The sequence below is a fragment of the Leucopleurus acutus genome (genome assembly GCF_964270905.1).
Source record: "Leucopleurus acutus genome assembly, chromosome: 4".
Taxonomy (NCBI): Eukaryota; Metazoa; Chordata; class Mammalia; order Artiodactyla; family Delphinidae; genus Leucopleurus; species Leucopleurus acutus.
The window spans coordinates 74,175,155-74,193,471 of record NC_139146.1 but is presented as its reverse complement, the minus strand read 5'-3'; the positions used below and the strand labels follow the sequence as shown (position 1 = coordinate 74,193,471).

Sequence of the window (18,317 nt, the reverse complement as noted above, 5' to 3'; positions counted from 1 at the left end):
TGAACCTTAGAAAATTCACAGCAGCCAATTCATTCATTCATTTGTGCACGCCTGCATCTGTAGCATGAAGGCAAGTATCTGTTCATTACTTGTGATCTACAAAAGCATTGTTAGGTGCTGGGAGAAAATCCCCATAAACGGACACACAGTCCTTACACTCCAGAGCTTAAAGTACACAGTGTTCAATGTCAGAATAATGAAACAAAGATACAAGGTTTAGCTTTAGGCTAAAGAAAAAGAAGTGGGCTGGATTTTCACAATATCAGAAGAGGAGAAAGAAAAGACAGACAGGTACCAGAGATATATACCACGGAGACACTCATGCACAGTGAGATACCAGAGGTCAACTAGATTCACGGAAACCAGTGAAAAGCTCTGGTCCTCAGGTAGGCAGGAGCCACAGAACCCAACAGCAAGGATTTGAGATGAAAAGAGGAAGATCTGAGACTGCCAGAGGAAGAGCACATTAGTGGCTAGAGTGCCACGAAAAATACAAAAGGTTGACTCACATATGACCTGCGTGAGATGGGCTGGGGCACCAGGATACCAGAGCCCCCTGGGGGGCCTTCAGCTACTTCTGCAGGATCATGGGGGTAACGGTTCATGTGCCTGGGATTCGTGCCCCCCGCACACATACAAGGTCAGCTGGAGAGGGTGTGGAGAAAAAGGAACCCTCTTGCACTGTTGGTGGGAATGTAAATGGATACAGCCACTATGGAGAACAGTGTGGACGTTCCTTAAAAAACTACAAATAGAACTATCATACGACCCAGCAATCCCACTATTAGGAATATACACTGAGAAAACCATAATTCAAAAAGAGTCATGTACCACAAGGTTCATTGCAGCTCTATTTACAATAGCCAGGGCACGGAAGCAACCTAAGTGTTCATCATCAGATGAATGGATAAAGAAGATGTGGCGCATATATACAATGGAATATTACTCAGCCATGAAAAGAAACGAAATTGAGTTATTTGTAGTGAGGTGGACGGACCTAGAGTCTGTCATACAGAGTGAAGTTAAGTCAGAAAGAGAAAAACAAATACTGTATGCTAATGCATATATAAGGACTCTAAAAAAAAAAAAAAGGTTCTGAAGAACCTAGGGGCAAGGACAGGAATAAAGACGCAGACGTAGAGAATGGACTTGAGGACACGGGGAGGGGGAAGGGTAAGCTGGGATGAAGTGAGAGAGTGGCATGGACTTATATATACTACCCAATGTAAAACAGATAGCTAGTGGGAAGCAGCCACATAGCACAGGGAGATCAGCTCGGTGCTCTGTGACCACCTACAGGGGTGGGACTGGGAGGGTGGGAGGGAGACACAAGAGGGAGGAGATATGGGGATATATGTACACGTTTAGCTGATTCACTTTGTTATACAGCAGAAACCAACACAACGTTCTAAAGCAATTATACTCCAATGAAGATGTTAAAAAAAAAAAATGTTACTGAGCACCAACAGTATGAGAAGTGCTATGGACGAGACTCTGTGCCCTCTAGACTGAGCATCTAAATGGAGGAGCCAGAATGTGGGAATGAAGTGGTTAGGATTATTTTTAAAGTCATACAGTGCATTAAATAATGAAAATGGGCACAGCGGTAAATAGAGATGCTATTATTTCAATTATTTATCCCCTTTAAAAAAGGAATACTTCCGGGAATTCCCTGGCAGTCCAGTGGTTAAGACTTGGTGCTTTCCCTGCTGTGGGCCTGGGTTCAATCGCTGGTCGGGGGACTAAGATCCCACAAGCCACGTGGCACGGACAAAAAAAAAAAGGAGTACTTCCTAGTCCATATGAGCGACGCTGACAGTAAACTGAATCGAAAAATTCTCAAGAATTTATATTGCAATATATTTCAATCAATTCAATCTTCTCATGAGTGGGTCTTAAGGGCATATGCAGATACTACAACCTGGTTGAATAAATACTGTTGACTTCTGGAGACCTGCCACCCCAATGTAGGCAAGGCTTAGCTGTGTGACCTAAGGCAGGCCACTAGAGCTTTCTGTGCCCAAGTTTCCACATCTGGAAAATGATGATAGAAATACCCTAATTTCACAGAGTCCTAATGCAAATCAAATGCGATAAATACACGCAAGGAGCTTAACACAGCACTGCGGTTTGTAATAAATGCTAGTTATTACAGTGAAGCAATCAAGCATCCTAGGTAAGAGCTTGACTCAATTTTTGAGGTTTCTAAATTGTTTTTGAATTTATTTTATTGAAGTATAGTTGATTTACAATGTTGTGTTAATTTCTGCTATAAGCAAAGTGATTCAGGTATCCACATATATATTCTTTCTCATATCCTTTTCCATTATGGTTTATCACAGGGTGTTGAAATTATAGTTTCCTGTGCTATATGGTAAGACCTTGTTGTTTATCCATCCTATATATAATAGGTTGCATCTGCTAATCCCAAACTCCCACTCCATCCCTTCCCCTTGGCAATCACAAGTCTGTTCTCTATGTCTGTGAGTCTGTTTCTGTTTCGTAGATGAGTTCATTTGTGTCATTCTTTAGATTCCACATATAAGTGATATCATATGGTATTTATCTTTCTCGTTCTGACTTACATCAGTTAGTATGATAATCTCTAGAGATAAGACTGTACAGATTTGCATCCTGGCTCTCTCTGCCACTTACTAAGTGTGTGATCCTTAGGCAAGTTACCAATCATCTCTGCCTCGGTTTCCTCATCTTGAAAGTAGGGATAGTAACAGCACCTGTTCATAAAACTGTTATGTAAAGCACTCAGAATTGTGCTCAGGCACATAGAAAACACATAATAAATACGAGACAATTATTCTAAAAACAGAATCTCTTATCTTCCCTCCAATCAGTCCTGACTTACTTCCTATGGATGTGAATGGGTCCATCATTTCCCAAACAGATTTCTGCCTACTTCGCCCTCCTTGGCAGTAAAATCATAGCAATCTTTCCCCAGAGCCTCTGCCACACATCCTTGTATGCCTTTCCACTCCTGCTGTCCCACCCCAGACTAGCCACTTACAATGTCATGGAGAGAACACCCTCTCCTGAAAGATCTCCATGCCTCCAGCCTCCACTCACCCCACCCCCAAATCATCCAACCTCATAACCCTGAGACCCATCAGCCTAAAACACCACTTTTTCAACAACCCCACTCCCAGCCTCAAAACCCCTAACAGAGGCAGCAGCAGCTAACACTGACATCATGTGCAGTTTACAAAGCATTTTCACGGGATTAATTTCTAGCTGTTTCCTCTGGACCCAACCTGCCTCTCCAGTCAGACAGACCCTTAGGCTACGGATGCTGCAAACACTCTTCAGTCCTTGCTATGCCCATCTCTCTGCCCACGTCCCCAGGACACAGCTACGCCACCAATTCACCTCTTTGTCATATGGAAAGCCCAGTCTTCATGGCTGTTGTTCCCTAACCACTCCAGGTCGTGATCACCTGTCCCCACTAAATCCCTCTAACATGTTCAGCCCCATCCCCCATTTGGCTTCTACTGCTGTACCACAGTGGTCTACATCTATATCTTACCTTCTCTACCTACTGCAAGGTCTTAGGGCCCTCAGGATAAGGATCCGAAATTGTACTTTTTTCCCTAGCATAGTCATAAAAAAGATTCCCTTCAATCCCTGAACATATAAAAGATTGGAGGAAGGACAGGTTCCAAAACACCCAGCTCCTGTAACAGATGTTAACAGTCTTCCGACCTATCCCCAAAAGAGCACAACTGTCTATTCTGCTGCTCCACTAAGAAAAGGGAGTGGCTTAATTCATCCATTAAAACTACTATGGAGGGACTTCCCTGGTGGCGCAGTGGTCGAGAGTCCACCTGCCGATGCAGGGGACGCAGGTTCGTGCCCCGGTCCGGGAGGATCCCACGTGTCGCGGAGCAGCTGGGCCCGTGAGCCATGGCCACTGAACCTGCGCGTCCGGAGTCTGTGCTCCGCAACGGGAGAGGCCACGGCAGTGAGAGGCCCACGTACCGCAAGAAAACAAAACAACAACAACAACAACAAAAAAAACTACTATGGATACCTCCAAATTTGATATCATTAGTTTGCACTTTACTTCTATAGTTTTAAAAAATAAATTTTTTAAATAATCCCCACCAGAAACATTCAGGGTTTTATTTTCAAAATAAATGATAAGTTCAACCCTCAAACTCATACTATAAAATGAAAATAGAGCTTATATCAGAATGGGACTGTGGATATCATTCTCTTGTCTCCAAATAATGCTCTCACAAGAAAAAAGAAACCTAGAGATTCCTGTTAAAAGATACATATGTGTGTATATGTATATAAACAAACACACAGACATATATACACACATACTTTTATTATATTTAAAAATCAGGGCTTCCCTGGTGGCGCAGTGGTTGAGAGTCCGCCTGCCGATGCAGGGGACACGGGTTCGTGCCCCAGTCCGGAAGGATCCCACATGCCGCAGAGCGGCTGGGCCCGTTGAGCCACGGCCGCTGAGCCTGCGCGTCCGGAGCCTGTGCCCCGCGACGGGAGAGGCCACAGTAGTGAGAGGCCCGCGTACCACAGGAAAAAAAAAAAAAAAAATCAATACCAATAATTTATTCCAACTGGCCTCTGAAATTGCTCTGGAATCACACATTTTGAAATATATCTGGTACATAGCAAGTTCTCAACAAACGTTTGTTGAATTGGGTTTTATCTGTATCAGGACCCTTTGCATTTGAACATATACTTCCCTAATTATGTTTGGCTAATAAAAATATCAAGAGTTGCTTTCTGTTTCCTGAACACATGTTAATTAACGAGCCCCCCAAAAATGATAGATGGCAAAACCCACCATTCTGGGGACCAAGTACTATAATGAATGATGGCTCTGGGCTAGGAACTCCAGGACCTATTCAGCAAATACTTATCCCAGGTACCTTGCTAAGTGCTGGACCTAGGAAACAGTCCTTGTTCTCAAGAAGCACAAATGAGGGAGGAAAAGGGCATTTAGGAACAGTCAACAATGCAAGATTTTAACAATAGTTCAAGATAAATACCAACATACCCTCTGTGACCTCCTTCTAGTATAAAATTCAACCATACCCCAAAGAATTGAAATCAGGATGCAAACAGATACTTGCACACCAACGTTCATAGCTGCATTATTCACAATAACCAGAAGGTGGAAAAACCCAGTTGTCCATCAACAGATGAGTGGGTAAACAAAATGTGGTATATACATAAAACATTATTCAGCCATAAAAAGGAATGAAATTCTGACATTTGCTACAACATGGATGAACTTTGAAAACAGTATGCTAAGCGAAATAAGCCAGGCACAAAAGGATAAATATTGTATGATTCCACTTATATGAGGTATCAAGAATAGGCAAATTCATAGAGACAGAAAGTAGGATAGAGGCTACCAAGGGCTAGGGAGGAACGGAGGGTTATTGTTTAATGGGTTTCTGTTTGGGATGATTAAAAAAAAAAAAGTCCTGGAAATGGATATGGTGATGGTTGTGAATGTACTTTAACGGCACTGAATTAGACCCTTTTAAGTGGTACGCTTTATATTATGTATGTTTTACCACAATTCTTTTAAAAACTAAAGTTTTTTAAAAATCAGTAATTCTTCAAGGCCCGGGGGAAGCCTCAAATTTTCTCAGCTACCTGGGCTCTCTTATCTGACCACTCTGACCTCTAGTAGTAGCCTCTGTGGGCCCCCCAAGTTTATCTTAAATCACAGCGTTAAAAAATTAATCACTGTTATTATTTTTATTTGTTCCACACAGCTGTGTTGGAGGGCTTGAACACCAGCCCTCTTTCTTCCCAGTTCTCTACTACCTTATACAGAGTAGCCATTCACAGCAGAAGCCTCTTTCAGTGCTCTGGGCTGAATAAGCTAGAAATTTTAAACCACACTGACTGCTGCCCAAGAGACTTGAACGCTCAGGGCTACTAGAGTTCTTCTCCTGTACATCTTTGCTTTTCTCCTCACACCATCTGAGTCCTTTGGTTTTATTTTCAAACCTGTTTATGGAAGTTGGACTTGATTTTATATTATATATAAGTACATGTTATGAAAATCGATGAAATGAGTGTGTGTGAGTGTGTGTGTATGTGTGTGTGTGTTTGGGGAAGGCTGTTGATTCTCTGATAACTAAGCAACACTCAACTGAAAAAACCCTACAGGTACTTCAAGTTAAACTTGGGTGAAACATGAGAAGATTGGGGGAGGGTCTCCACTTCACAAACACCGGGGGTGGGGGTGGGGGGGTGGATTCTGCATTCTGACTCTCTCACAGGCACTACGTTTAAAGAAACTGAAATTAGAAACTGCAGGCCTTATATTGTGGGTGTGGTGTACGGGGAAGACAGCAGCTCAGACCGCCTGAGAACTCCCATCAGTCAACCCAAACTCAAAGTCAACCAAAACTCAAAGAAAAAGTTCTGTTTCCCCACCAAAAAGAACAAAGCCATGATCTTTCTTTTCTTAAGTGAAATAAACCATTCAAGGTAGACCTGTATTTTTTGTGATCTGTGGCTTAAAAGACTCGAGTCCAGAGTGGGCTGCTACAGTACAAGCTTCTTAATGACCTGTGTAAGTCGGGGCGACTGGCTTGAGCACAGGGTGCTCCCCAATCACCTTCAGTAGTGGTTGGACCATGTCAACTGTTAATCATTCTGGAGTCTCAACTCTCCTCCTAAGGTCTTTATACCCTTCACAAATGTCTAAAGCTGCAAAGACTGAATTTATAGCTTGGGGTTAAAAGTAAGGAAGTCATTTCAAAACCTTCTCCTCTTTGGACACAAATGTAAGGAGCCAGGCAAAATAATGGCAGGGAAGAAACTCCACATAGACAGGCCTATTCTAGTTTTGGGGAAGTAGAGCTGTGAATAAGGCAAAGCTCAAAGCTCCATTGTAGTTCAGCTCCTCTCTGGTTCACATACTGTTCAACCACAGTTCATAATAAAAGGGCTAATGATTTTGTATATCCTACTGTTTCTGACACACTTTTATATTCCCATAGGAATAAACAGGATAAAAATCAAGATGGAAGGATCGTAGTAATTGCCCACAACACCCATGGGGCTTTAAAAACAAGTAGATGATACTGGAAATAGAATAAAGCTGGGGTGGGAGGTATGAGCTCAGTGAAAACCACACAAGTCCTTAAAAATGCTCTTGCCCAGGGACAGGGAGAGTGTGAATCCACTCTGGATCCCCACGCAAATTGGAGGAGGCCACGCCATGGAGGATCCAGCATGGCCCCCATTCCACTGTGGTGAGGCCACGCCCCCAGAACCATTAAGAAATCTTTCATGTCAACGTGCATCTATTGCATAATTATTACCATGGTAGTGAACGAGATGCTGATGGGGAACTCAGCCTTGTGTAGGAGACGAATCTAATACAAACGAAACAAAAATACTGAGAGGTCACAAACAGGTCCCAAGACTCAAAGGAAGCAGCTATCATTCTGCCCAAAAGGACCATGAAAAGCTCCAGGGGGAGGGGCCATGGGAGCTGAGCCAGGAAGTCTTTGTCTGTGTGTTTGCATGTGCCCGTGTTTGTATGTGTATTCGAGGAAAAGCTCATCCTATGAGGACCCCATCCCACCCACCCCAACCCCCCAAACTGTGAGCTCTCAGAATCCAAAGCAAGGTCTGTAGCCATCACTAGCCTCAAAGCCTCAGAGGGCATCAGGAATACAGCACGTGCTCACTAAGTGCACAGCGAAGGAATGACTACATATAGGAAGTGCAGAGGTGCAGGATTTAAGAAGATAATCTGAGACATCATCTTACAGAGCAGTGCTTTCCTCATCTAGGGTGTTTGCTAACAGTCTTCTTTTTTTTTTTTTTGCGGTACGCGGGCCTCTCACTGTTGTGGCCTCTCCCGTTGTGGAGCCCAGGCTCCGGACGCGCAGGCTCAGCGGCCATGGCTCACAGGCCCAGCCGCTCCGCGGCATGTGGGATCTTCCCGGACCGGGGCACGAACCTGTGTCTTCTGCATCGGCAGGCGGACTCTCAACCACTGCGCCACCAGGGAAGCCCACTAACAGTCTTCTTGAAGGTCAATTTCACTCAGTGACAAATAACAGTAAACATCCTTTTATATTATAATATGTAGCATAAAATAGAAAGAAAAAAATCAAACACATTTTTTTCAGGGGGAAAACATGAGCTTTCAAAGAAATTGAACTGCTTCACGACTTCATACTCACAAACACACCACCCAAATCCCGACCATCTCCAACCTTTAAATGCACCTCCACGGACAAGTTTGAGAACAGTCCTAAATGGATCACTTGAATTCCAATTCACAATTGAACACTGTCCAAAGGATTTTCTGGGTAACAGAAAAGTTCAGATATATCTTTAATCTTATAACATAGAGATTTAAAGTACTCAACTGAGAAGAACTCACAGCTAAAATCTACTCAGGTTTAGACATGAGATAAACAGTAGGTAATTGACACAGTCTCCTCACCATCCTTTAAGTCTCTCACTGTAATACCCCTAAGTTCGGGGCCTGAAAAAACCAATTCCTTGGTACAATACAAATTTGTATTTATCTTTTAAAAATAAAATTTCTCTCTGCATGCCAGGCCTTGGTACTACATTAGGTCCAGGATATTTAGTGATTATACAAAATCTGTTTCCATATTCGAGACAGCTTAGGGTTTCAAGCAATGGCAATAGACCATTATAAAATGATCAGCCATTTGAAAGTCAGTTTAAAATCACAAAATATCAATAACAAAGACATCCCGCAGCACAGTCTTTTTTTAAAAAAGCCGCTCCTTGAGCATATTTCAATGTTGGTGTAAAGATTATGAACTAATTGACAGAAGGGAACCGAAGGACAGAGAAAGAAAAACTGGAGCATTAGTCATTAGTGGCAAAGAGAGAGGGCTCAGTAACAAAGCCAGCACTTCAGAAACGTTTCTTCATGGATGCAATGGTAATTGAGCTCCTACCGTTTGGCCTGGGTGGGGCCTGGGTCCTGGGAGGACCAGGAATACAGAGCAGGGCATGACAGCCCAGTGGGGAAGCTGAACTCACACACACAGTGACCATACAATGAAGCAAGTGCAGACATAAAGGGCAACGGGGGGCTTCCCTGGTGGCGCAGTGGTTGAGAGTCCGCCTGCTGACGCAGGGGACGCAGGTTCGTGCCCCGGTCTGAGAAGATCCCACGTGCCGCGGAGCGGCTGGGCCCGTGAGCCATGGCCGCTGAGCCTGCGCATCCGGAGCCTGTGCTCCGCAACGGGAGAGGCCACAGTGGTGAGAGGCCCGCGTACCACAAAGAAAGAAAGAAACAAACAAACAAACAAAAAAAGGGCAACGAAGCGTGTGGGCAAGAAGAGGGGTCAAGGAACTTCCCTGGTGGTGCAGTGGTTAAGAATCCCCCCGCCAATGCAGGGGACATGGGTTGGAGCCCTGATCCGAGAAGATCCCACATGCCACGGAGCAACTAAGCCCGTGCGCCAGAAGTACTGAGCTTGCGCTCTAGAGCCCACGAGCCACAACTACTTAGCCCTTGTGCCACAACTACTGAAGCCCACGTGCCTAGAGCCCGTGCTGCAACAAGAGAAACCACCGCAATGAGCAGCCCGCGCACCGCAACAAAGAGTAGTCCCCGCTCACCTCAATTAGAGAAAGCCTATGTGCAGCAACGAAGACCCAATGCAGCCAAAAATAAATAAATTTAAAAAAAAAGAGGGGTCAGAAAGGATTCCTAGAGCTCAGATTAAAAAATGTGTGCGACCTGGCCAGACTGCAAGCGCAGATGGTCTATCGAGTGGGGGAACCACAGGAGCCAATGTCACAGAACTAGCAAGACGCATGCTTAGAAGTCAGGTGTCACTCAAAATCCCTGCGGCATCAAGGTGTGAGGCCAGAGACCCATAGGGTCTTTGTCATGGTAAGGAGGTGAGCCTGCCCAGATGGGGAGCTATTGGTGTGTGTCTTGGGGGGACCCCTCTGGGAGCAGTGAAGGATAGTACTGACAGAACAGGACTAGAGACACGGACAGCTAGGAGACTAGGTCCAGACAGGAGCTGATGAGAACGTAAGCCAGAGGTATGGGACGGACAGGAGAGGTGGGTGTTTACTGGGTGAGTACGGGGCCTCGGCATGGGCGGATCTAGGCAGTAACGAAGCAAGAGGAAGGAAAGAAGACACCCCTGTTTTTGGCTTACACCTATGAGAAGATGGGGTGCCCACAGACTGGAGGGGGAAAAAACTGATTTAGACGCATCTGGATCAGCAGGTGGCAGCTGGGAGGTTCTGCAAATTGATGGGTGCGGGCGCAGCAGGGGAGGTCAGGGCCACAGACACATTCACCAGCACACAGGGGGTGGTATCCCGGGGTGCCCATAAAATCATCCAGGGAGGGAGTGGAGAGTGCAAAGAACAGAGGGGTCGAGAGGGAAATGACAAGGCCCAAGGCGGCTACAGTAGGGTAGAGATGGTGATGACTCGACTGGTAAGAGAGAACCAGGAAATTCCAGGCTAGAGGGTGAGGAGGGACTTCTAGAAGGATGCTAGAATCTTGGAGGACATGGCAGCAGGCGGGGGAACAGAAATGTACAGAGAACCAGCCCTAAAGTCTTCAGCACAAAGGATTGGTCACTGGCAGTAGGAAGGAGGGATGAAGAGTCATGGAAGTTATATCACTCATTTGCAACCCTGGCTGCACACCAGAACCCAATCCTGCCAGAATCTGACAGTACTGCAGGCCTGGGGTGTGGGAGAAGAGGAGCCTTGACTGCACGTCAAGGAGAGGAGAGGGAGGAAGGGAGGGAGGAGGAGGAAGGAGGACTCCTTAAGTCAGTGAGCAGGAAGGCAATGGCTGATGGGGAAATGGAAGACATGCAAGCTGCCAGAGGTCTCGCATGAAAAGCTGGGTGGGGATGAGTATCCAAGGGGGCAGGCAGCCCGGGAGAACAGCAAAGGAAGGAAGGAAGGAATGGGATTTAGGGACACAGAGGACTGACTAGCAGAGAAGACCACGACACAGACTGGCTGGAGAGGCCTAGGCGGCTACTGCCTGACCTCAAGGGCTGATGAATGTGGCCATGGGGTGACTGAGGCGGGGTAAAAACACTATTTTTAAGCCCCTCTTTCTTTTTTTTTTTTTTTTTGCGGTACGTGGGCCTCTCACTGCTGTGGCCTCTCCCGTTGCGGAGCATAGGCTCTCAGCGGCCATGGCTCACGGGCCCAGCCGCTCCACGGCATGTGGGATCTTCCCGGACCGGGGCACGAACCCGTGTCCCCTGCATCGGCAGGCGGACTCTCAACCACTGCGCCACCAGGGAAGCCCGCCCCTCTTTCTTTGAACACGCTCTTTTCAGAAAAACATCTGTGGCACAAAGGAGCCGGGCTACCACATGTGGGTCCCACATTCTCATGGACGTCCGAGCAAGTGTGATTCACCAGGCTCCCTGGTGCTAGAAAGGGATGCCCCAGTGCAAACAGGGGTGCCCTTCTCTGGAGAGGCAGGGTTGGGCCACATCACCCCAACTCCCACCCCACACTGGCTCACCTTTCTGCAGGCTTTCAGCTGGGGTGGGTTCACCTGTGGTTTGGGCCCTTCCGGCCTCTGCTCCTGAGAGCGGTTTCCTCCTGGGGGCCGAGTCAGCTCCTCTATTTTCTGCCTTAACCACATGGACAAACCCAGCACTAATAAATCACCTGTGTTGATCACACCTTTCCTGTAACATGTGTATTTTCTGCTTTTCTGGCTGTTACTGTGATCCCTGGGCCAATCACGCAGGCCTCGTTCTCTGCTATCAAAGCACATCCCCACGCAGATCCCTCAACGATGCCCAACTGGGAGCTTCTTGTACTTGAACCCTCAACTCCTTCTTTTCCATCAATTCTCCATTCACAAGCATGCCATCTGGGGGCAAGAGAAGCTGCCCTCAGGCTGCTTTTGCTGTTTGAAAAGCACACCCAAGATCAAGGAGATGTTAGATGCTCTGCATTCTTCTGAGGAAACTTACTAAGAGGACTCAGCAGCAAGGATTCAGGCTTCCAATAAATGCCTTCTAAAGGTACTTGACATCTGTCAAAGCTTTTCTCAGGTCGGAGGCACGAGCAAAATTACTGTTTGGTGTCTGCTAAGATATTTAATATTTGTACGTTTTACATAAAATGTGTAACTCTGTATTTTTGCTCTGAAGCAGTTAGTGAAGGAAAAATGTAATGGTGGGGACATAGAGAAATTCTGGATTCTAAATTGGGGGCAAGTCCCTTAGGTTCGAGGCGTCTGCTTCCTCTGCTGAAAAACTAAAAAGAGGCCATCAAAAGCCCTAAGATTCTAGGATCTGTAATCAAATAGTTAGGCCATAATAGGGTCAAAATAAAGAAACCCTTTATTTAAAAAAAAAACAAAACTGGCTGGACAGAAAAAGTACTCAACTATTTATGGCAATAATGAATAGCAGTGATTCTCTTATGATATAAATAATATAACTAATCACCTGCTTTGTTTTTAAACCACTGTTTGAACAGAATTTAATAAGGGCCTAAACATGGAACTTGATTCCCGGCTCTTATATCTTATGGTGAACAGTAAGTGTGGAGATGCATGTATCACCCGTTCGACAACGAAAGGAGGATCCTTCTCAGCTTATGATATTGCAAAGCTTCTTCTAGACATGCATACATCCCCAGCAGCAAAGGCTTACATAGGGCTACTTAATATATTTCCTACTCAGTCACCCTAAGAAAAATACAACCCGATGTTTGAGGGAGCAGGACGTCCCCTTTTTTTTTTGTGGTACGCAGGCCTCTCACTGTTGTGGCCTCTCCCGTCGCGGAGCACAGGCTCCGGACGCGCAGGCTCAGCGGCCATGGCTCACGGGCCCAGCCGCTCCGCGGCATGTGCGATCTTCCCGGACCGGGGCACGAACCCGCGTCCCCTGCATCGGCAGGCGGACTCTCAACCACTGCGCCACCAGGGAAGCCCCAGGACTTCCCCTTTTGATCTCAAAGATACGCATGGCCATTATGAAGTGGGTCTTTGGGGAGTCAGATGAGGTCTGGATTTGACAAACATAAGGTACGAGGATCCATCCCTGCAGCAGAAAAGAGGAACGTCCTAATTTCCAGTGGGTTTTTCCTGATAGCAGTGCAGCTTCTGTTGTAAATACGGAGGTTTCCACGTTTTGAATTCTGTAAAGCACTTAATGAAATAAACAGCAGATAAGAAGCAGAAGGACTGAAATCCAATAAACAACAGAACAAGACCCTTACCATCTGTGAAGCTGGGGTGGGGAAGCTCCTGACTGCTTTCAACATTAACTTCCTTGACTTGAAGAACAATAAACAGCCAAGTGAAAAGGAACACGGCAAGAAGAGCGTGGACGGTCGGTCTCGCTAGTCAAAGGCCAGCTTCACCCCAGACCTACCAAGTACCAAGGAAAACAGACGCGTGCGCGTCTCACCTCCAAGCAGACCTCCTGGCTGCACGCTCTACAGAGGGCAACAGCTAGACCCTTGAAAGGACCTGCAGAAGGACCTGTCAGGCGTAAACTGCCTTCATGTTAGCGCTGTCCTGGACATGTGTGGCGGAGTGTGGGCCTGTAATCACTATGCCATTTCCTCCAACCAAGAAATTGACAATTCCTCAACATGCCAATTCCCAGGCTCAGGAGGGGAAATGAGTTTGTGTCAGCAGCAAATGAAAACTTTAAGAAATAAAAATATGCGACACCCACAAGCTCTGGTTCTAATTCTATAGCATTTCATTCTAATGACATCAAATGTAACACCAATAAGCAAGAGATTGTCTGGTCAATATTTTTACACTCGCGAACATAAATATATGCCAACTGGGGCATTTAAAAAACATTTTTTGGTGGTAAAATATACATAACATAAAATCATGTTAAACATTTTTAATTATACAAATTTTGAGTGGCAATAAATACATTCACAATGTAGTGCAACCATCACTATTATCCATCCCCAGAGCTTTTTCATCATCCCAAAGTGAAACTCTGTACCTATTCAAGAATAACTCCCCATTCCACCATCACCTCCTCACCTCAGCCCCTGGTGACCACCATTCTACTTTCTGTCTCAATAATCTGACCACTCTAGGGACCACATGTAAGTGGGACCAAACAATACTTACCGTTTTGTGTCTCGCTTATTAAACTCAGCCTAACGTCCCCAAAGTTCATCTGTGTTGTTAGCATGGGTCAGAATTTCCTTTTTTAAGGCGGAATAGTATTCCACTGTATGTAAATATCATATTTTAGTTTATCCATTTATCCTGATATTTGAGGTGTTTTCCTGAGGCAGTTTTTAAACTCTGTCTTCAAATGTGACCTACATTTTTGAAAGGCCTCTCTGCTTTTCTAGTTCTGAAAGATGCCTGGAATAATGCTTGGCGTAAATAGATATTTAAGCTAATCTTCACCATAATGGGTAAATCAATACATTTTACTAGCGATTATATACTAAATTCTGCTTTTAATACAACTGTCAGTTAAGGGAAATTGTACTTTCCCCTCCATCCCATACATGGAGCAGAGAGAATGCTTTTTCCTTCTGTTCCACTTTCAAAATGTTGTTTTATAGCCACTGGGCTGGTTTAAAACAAAGGAAGTAAAAACAAAAGTATTAATTAAAAACAAACAAACAAACAAAAAAAGCAATTTTATCTGAAGCAGCTGACAGAGAAAAGGTTACCAGAATTGGTAACTGTCTTGAAAAGAGAGGTGAATTAGCAGGGGCCAAACAGTTTAGCTGCAGCCCTGGATAACCAGCTGGGGCGAGTCCCTGGTCTCCCCACTTTTTCACGAAACAGGGAGCCCCCTGTTGTTTGCCTGTGTTACCCTGCCATAGAAGAGGTTCTGTTTGTTAGGTGCTGGAGAGAGCCAATTTCCAGAAAGGGAGTTGGATGGGTTTTAGCCTCTGAATTAAATTTAAAGGACTGGGACTAGGGCTGAGGGCAAAAGTGAGCTGAGTGTCCCTCTTTGGAGCCAGGCCCCAGCCTAGAGGCCAGGGGGAAGACCACACAGGTGGGGGGCAGAAGAAGGAACTCAGCCTGGGGGGCCTCAGTGTTCTCATCAAACCTAAGGCTGAGGCTCAGATGGGTTTTCAGGGGAGCATGTTAGCAACTTACTCTTAATTGGGTCAGAAAAGCCAATATGTATATACATGGACAAGGTAAATGTGGGGAAATGTTAATTGCAGAGTCTAAGTGAAGGGTATCCTGAAGTTCTTTGTAGTCATCTTGCAACTTCTGTAACTTTATTCAGCAATATTTTAAAGTCTAGAAGCAAGCTCAGAGACTGGAGATTGATGGTGCTTTTCTGAGCTTGGATGAGCACAGGAGGCAACAGGAATATAACGGAAAAGGTGTATGTTTTGCAGATTCCAAGCTGAGTGCTGTGAAACTTTGGGGAAGTTACCTGACCTCTCCAAGCCTCAGAGTTTTGTTTTGGTTTTTTTGTTTTTTGTTTTTTTGGGTTTTTTTGCGGTACGCGGGCCTCTCACTGTTGTGGCCCCTCCCTTTGTGGAGCACAGGCTCCGGACGCGCAGGCTCAGCGGCCATGGCTCACGGGGCCAAGCCGCTCCGCGGTATATGCGATCTTCCCGGACCGGGGCACGAGCCCGCGTCCCCTGCATCGGCAGGCAGACTCTCAACCACTGCACCACCAGGGAAGTCCAAGCCTCAGGGTTTTGACATCTATAAATTGGGGGTGAGATACATCAGGATTCATACATTATCTCCAAATCCTATACCTACCTTATGTCCAATAAATGGTTGTAAGTGAGAAATAGTGTTTATGATGTTTGTTCCAAAACTTACTGTGTTTATTATGTTTCACTAAATCTAACAGAGTTTACACTGGGTATAAGAGAGTATGCTGAGGAGCTTCCCTGGTGGCACAGTGGTTAAGAATCCTTCTGCCGATGCAGGGGACATGGGTTCCAGCCCCGCTCCGGGAAGATCCCACATGCCACGGAGCAACTAAGCCCATGCACCACAACTACTGAGCCTGTGCTCTGGAGCCCACGAGCCACACTACTGAGCCCATGAGCCACAACTACTGAAGCCCGCGCGCCTAGAGCCCGTGCTCCACAACAAGAGAAGCCACCGCAATGAGAAACCAGCGCACCGCAATGAAGAGCAGCCTCCGCTCGCCACAACTAGAGAAAGCCAGCGTGCAGCAACGAAGACCCAACGCGGCCAAATACATTGAAAAAAAAAAAAAAAAAAAAAAAAAAGGAAGAGAGTATGCTGAGCCCCAAATGTAAAACAAAAACAATTAATTGGCAAATAGCATTTTATCAGTTCCTCTATCAAAAGCAAGGTTCCCGCAAGCCACTCTAGATCTTAAATCTCCATCTTTAAAAAGAATTTGAGCCCTTGCTCTCAGTACATGTATTTTTATAAATTACACCCATGTGTGCCATTGCCAGCCCTTCCGTGAATTATCAATGTAAGGCTTACGTAGTTTCTGACTGGAGGTAAAATGCCCCCCACCTTGAAGCTGTCGCCTCTGGGAGTAACTCCCATGCTGTCACCTTCTAGAACAGGAATGAAAACCCCTGGCTTTACCCAGGTCAGGACAAATTGACCAAAATGAGGCAAAGGAGCGCATCTCTGTTCTTCCACCAACTAGACCTGAAAGTGGGTGGGGAGAAAGAAGCTGCCCCAAAATCATCTTCTAGGAGCAGAGCGGGCAGCTCTTCCAGGAAGCCCTGAGGGGACTGGGGACAACAGTCATTTCCCTGGAAACTTCGCAGGTGCCACCTTTACCACTCGGGCTGCTGGCTTCCGGCCTGGGTATTATGAACATCTCCAAGGTCAGAGGATTTCCCTCCTTTCCCATATCCCTGGAAGCATAATACTCAAGAACTTCTCCTGGGGGGTCCATAGGCCAGATCCCAAATTAGAACCAAATCATAAGATTCTGCTGCCACTGTGCAAGGGACTCACTTTTCTAGCAGGAGGATTAGATGATGGTGACAAATACGCTCTCGTTAGGTGACGCCCCCATCCAAATGCATACATTCACCAGCCCGCATGTCCTAGGGATAAAAATGGGACTGCCCCTCCCTCCCCCCCCCCCCCCCCCCGCATTCATGCATTCAACTAAAAATGTTTCTTGAATGCTTGCCATGGGCTGGGCCCTTGGGCAGCAGGGAAACAAGGCAGGGTCTCTCGTGGAACGTATATGAATTTATATTTAGCTCCACGGGTGAGCTGTAAACCAATAATTATACAATTATATAATTACAATGTGCAGAGTGTGGAGAAGGGCACTGTACACAAGGGGCGCTGACCTGACCTACCCTGGGGGGGGGGGGTTAGAAAGGACTGCAAAGGAAACATGCGAGCTGGGGTCTGAGGTGCACTAAGAGACCAGGGAGAAACACAGTGCCCCTGGCAGTGGGCAGAGGGGCAGGGTGCTTCCTGCAGCTCCAAGGAACAAGGACATCTTTAAGGAGTGAAGAAAGCACGGACAGCGAAGGATGAGGCAGGTAATCTGCAAAATGGAGATCAAGAGGAGGCACTGGAGGCGTGGGATGGGATCTACAAGGACAGACTTTATTCCAGGAACACTGGGAAGTCTCTGAAAGGTTTTAGTCAGAGAGGGACACGATCACATCTATTCCTTTAAAATATCACCAAGAGGGGCCTGCCCATCACCCCTCCCCCTGGTACACGCGTGTTTTCTGAAGGCCCCTTGCAGCCTCTGCGAGGCACTGTCCCACAGTACTGCAATTGTCTGCTTTCCTGCCTGGACCAACTGAAACTCCTATCTATCTTTTTAGTGCCACAGAAAGAGAACTGAGAATTGCACCCTCGCCTGACATTCAAGAGGTCACACGAACTTTAATATTTTTAACGATCACTGCCCAACGCTGTGACACAACCCAATCATTTTTGCATTGAAGACTGGAGGTTCTCAAACTTTAGTCTGTACCAGGATCACCTGGACAGCTTGGTAAAAGGGACCGCTGGGCCCGCCCCCTGGTCTGGAGGGGAAGGGAGAGTTTGCATTCGGGTCCAGGACCCCACGTAGAGGACCAGTTATCCCCTCCCCCACAAGGCAGGCAGCTATCAGGAGAAACCCGCGGCATTAATGCAGCAAAAAAAAATTTTTTTTTTTTACCAGAATCTGTATCTTGGAATTCAAAGCAAACCTGCAAAACAGATTTTCTTGAGTGAGCAAATCTGCCTGGCTTTTACACCTAGAAATCGGCCTCACACTGGGTCCCCCTGACAAGCTTTGGCAGCCACTCGGGCACAGATTTCTCGAATCCCCAAGCTTCAGAAGTGGGAAATGTTGCAGAATTCA

General features: G+C 46.1%; 1 protein-coding gene across 4 annotated transcripts in view; it reads right to left on the bottom strand.

The window, feature by feature from the left end:
• Positions 1–18,317, bottom strand: part of KIT (KIT proto-oncogene, receptor tyrosine kinase) — a gene marked incomplete at both ends in the record, with an annotated part of 83,789 nt that overhangs the window by 47,392 nt on the left and 18,080 nt on the right. The gene's annotated exons all lie outside the window — the stretch shown is intronic.